Source organism: Aegilops tauschii, unplaced genomic scaffold (genome assembly GCF_002575655.3).
Source record: "Aegilops tauschii subsp. strangulata cultivar AL8/78 unplaced genomic scaffold, Aet v6.0 ptg000370l_obj, whole genome shotgun sequence".
In the NCBI taxonomy this organism is placed as follows: Eukaryota; Viridiplantae; Streptophyta; class Magnoliopsida; order Poales; family Poaceae; genus Aegilops; species Aegilops tauschii.
In genome coordinates this window covers 30001-33887 of record NW_027332618.1, presented here as the reverse complement: position 1 = coordinate 33887, position 3887 = coordinate 30001, and the positions used below count along the sequence as shown (strand labels likewise).

The 3887-nt window shown below is 38.9% G+C and overlaps 1 long non-coding RNA gene across 1 annotated transcript; it reads left to right on the top strand.

The window, feature by feature from the left end:
- Positions 1 to 258: 258 nt before the first annotated feature.
- On the top strand, positions 259 to 3582 carry LOC141029565 (uncharacterized). Its single transcript, XR_012191719.1, has 2 exons — positions 259 to 2160; positions 2825 to 3582. It is a non-coding gene; the product is annotated as an uncharacterized lncRNA (long non-coding RNA).
- The last annotated feature ends 305 nt before the right edge of the window (positions 3583 to 3887 follow it).

Below are 3887 nucleotides of genomic sequence, written 5' to 3'. Positions count from 1 at the left end.
ATTCGGCGCGTGCAATTTCTTTTCCTCCGAGACGACCCGCAATTTTTACTTTTACTCCCCTTATATCTGCTTTTTTAGTTAATTCAATGGCTTTTTTCATTGCCTTTCGGAATGAAACTCTATTTTTTAATTGGAAAGCTATATATTCTGCAAGAATGTTAGGCTGTCTATAAGGTTCTTTCACTTTTTCGATAGAAATATTAAATCTCTGGTTTACAGAGTTAATTTCCTTTTGTAGATCTTTCTCTAATTCTTCGATTGCTCCTTTTTTCTTTAATAAATTTGGGAATCCAATATGGATTATGACGTGGATCGTATCGATTTCTTTTTGGATTTCTATATGTGTAATTACTTCGGAACTTGAACCTGAGTCCATTTTTCTATTATGTGTAATTACTTCGGAACTTGAGTCTGATTCTATTTTTCTATTCGAGCCCTTTTTCCTATTCTTTTGTATATAGTTCTTGATACAATCCCTTATTTTTTTATCTTCCTGTAGACCTTCAGAATAATTTTTTGGTTGTGCGAACCAAAAGGAATGGTGTTTTTGGGTTGTACCAAGTCTGAAACCGAGTGGATTTATTTTTTGTCCCATATTTTTCTATTCTATATTTTTTTTTACTGGGAATCGAAATCTTAGATGGATCTAAAGGTTATTTAGATTTCTTTACTATATTTAGTACAATTGTTATATGACACATGCTTTTTTTTATGGGGAAACTACGTCCTCGAGCTCGAGGTCTGAATTTCTTCATAATAGTACTCCTACTGACTTCGGCTTTAGTAATAAATAAATTCGCTTTGTCGAAATCCCTATAATGAGTAGCATTTGCGGCTGCCGAATAAACCAACTTTAAGATGGGATAAGATGCTCGATAGGGCATGAGGTTCAGTATCATAACAGTTTCCTCGTAGTAACGCCAGCGAATCTCGTCAAGAACTCTTTGTGCTTTGAAAACAGACATAGGGATACGTTTTTGTGCTTTGAAAACTCTCTCGAACTTAAGTAGACGATCGGTTGGAACTTTCCTTGCGAGTTTCCTTAGCCCACTTTTCTTCTTCTTTATCCTAGGGATATACTTTACTAGTTTGAAACTTGTCATAAATAAGGTTATTCCCCGCCTACCTTTACTTTATTTTGAATCTTTTTTTTCTTCTTAATCTTTCTATTCAGAATTCAGTTAACGACGAGATTTAGTATCCTTTCTTGCATTTTCATAACTCGTGAAATGCCGAGTAGGCACGAATTCCCCCAATTTGCGACCTACCATAGGATTTGTTATGTAAATAGGTATATGTTCCTTTCCATTATGAATCGCGATTGTATGGCCAACCATTGTGGGTAGAATGCTAGATGCCCGGGACCACGTTACTATTGTTTCTTTCTCCTCCTTCATATTGACCTTTTCTATCTTTGCCAATAAATGATGAGCTACAAAAGGATTCGTTTTTTTTCGTGTCACAGCTGATTACTCCTTTTTTCCTTTTTAAAGAGTGGCATTCTATGTCCAATATCTCGATCGAAGTACGGAGGTCAGAATAAATAGAATAATGATCAATGGAAAAAAGCAAAAAATCCTTTAGCTGGATAAGGGGCGGATGTAGCCAAGTGGATCAAGGCAGTGGATTGTGAATCCACCATGCGCGGGTTCAATTCCCGTCGTTCGCCCATCGCATTATTGCAAATTCCAAAAATGCAATTTTCCATATTCCTAGTTACGTATTTACTTACGGCGACGAAGAATAAAACTATCGCTATATTTTTTCCTTTTCCTAGTTCTTCTTCCAAGCGCAGGATAACCCCAAGGGGTTGTGGGTTTTTTTCTACCAATGGGAGCTTTCCCTTCACCGCCCCCATGGGGGTGGTCCACAGGGTTCATAACTACCCCTCTTACTACGGGGCGTTTACCTAGCCAACACTTAGATCCGGCTCTACCCAAACTTTTTTGGTTCACCCCAACATTACCCACTTGTCCGACTGTTGCTAAGCAGTTTTGGGATACTAAACGGACCTCCCCAGATGGTAATCTTAAAGTGGCCGATTTACCCTCTTTTGCAATGAGTTTCGCTACAGCACCTGCTGCTCTAGCTAATTGCCCACCCCTTCCACGTGTGATTTCTATGTTATGCATGGCCGTGCCTAAGGGCATATCGGTTGAAGTAGATTCTTCTTTTCTCTCAAAAAACCCCTTCCCAAACTGTACAAGCTTCTTCCAAAGCATACGGCTTTCTAGATGTATATGACGATCTCTAGACAGATGGATCTTATATGAATCATATGATGAAGTACCACATGAGTGGATATATAGGAAAGGAATCCAAATCTGCCGAATCGCTCATGTTATGATCTTCTACATCCTAGGTCTCTGCGTTCCGTCATCTGGCTTATGTTCTTCATGTAGCATTCAGATCGAATGACTCTATGAAATTACGTCGATACTTCCACATATTATGGGTAACGTAGGAGACATCCCTATTTTCCCCCGGGGGTCTTAATTACCACTGCTTAGCTTTCAATTTGCCTCTGACCATCAAATTAAATGTGAATAACCCGTCCTCCTCTCTTTGAAACAAGGGGCGCTTCCGGTTCTGTGCGTGCTTCAAACAATTTTGTCTTCTCCATATTACCATATCTCTAGAGCCAATAATTTTCTATGAGGAACTACTGAACTCAATCACTTGCTGCCGTTACTCAACAGTTTTCTGTTGAGGTCTATCCCGTAGAGGTAGTCAAATTGGATCAGTGATCGATTTCTAGGTTTCGTCGTAAACCTAATTGGTTACTTCCAATTACGTAAATCAATAGTTCAAACCGCACTCAAAGGTAGGGCATTTCCCATTGATATAGGAACTTTTGTACCAGAAACAATAGTATCTCCAATTATAGCCCCTCTGGGATGTAAAATATATCTCTTCTCACCATCCCCATAGTGTATGAGACAAATGTATGCATTTCGATTAGGGTCGTATTCTATGGTTACGATTCTACCAGATATGTCTTTTTGATTCCGTCGAAAATCTATTTTACGGTATAGGCGCTTATGACCTCCCCCTCTATGCCTTGCGGTAATGATTCCTCTGGAATTACGACCTTTACCACAACGGTGCCGTCCATGGATCAAATTATTTCGTGGATTGGATTTCACTTGCCTGTCTACGGTTCCCTTGCGTGTGCTCGGGATAGGTGTTTTGTATAAATGTTTCGCCGTATTATTAAGTATTCTCCTTTAGTTTTTTTCTCTATCTAGAAGTGGAATAGAATAACCCGGTTGAAGGGTAATGATCATACGTCTGTAATGCATTGTATGGCCCAGAATAGGTCCTATTCTTCTACCTTTTCCAGGTAGTCGATGGCTATTCACAGCTACCACCTTAACACCAAAGAAGAGTTCGACCCAATGCTTTATTTCTGTCTTAGTGAATCCCGATTCGACATTAAAAGTATATTGATTCTTTCCCAATAAACGAAGACTTTTTTCTGTAAATACTGCGTATTTGATTCCATCCATAAATCGACTTTCCCTCCTATGCTCTGAGTTCCAGTATCGATAAGAATTCGAGTTCTTATTGTTCTTATGTTATGGTATGAATATACCATACCAATTCGTTATGTATGGATGATGGATGAGATTCCATGGATAGAGAGCCAGTTCCAATAGACTTATGGAATGTTCCCGTTCGTGTGCATCCAGCAGGAATTGAACCCGCAAATTTACCAATTATGAGTTGGGCGCTTTAACCATTCAGCCATGGATGCTTAACAGGGATCATCGTACATCGTAAATAACCAATTTTCATATAGAAAGACATATCATAGAAAAATGAAATCGAAAATATTCCGAGATGGCAAATATTCGGAGATGACTATGAAAACACCTCTCTGGATC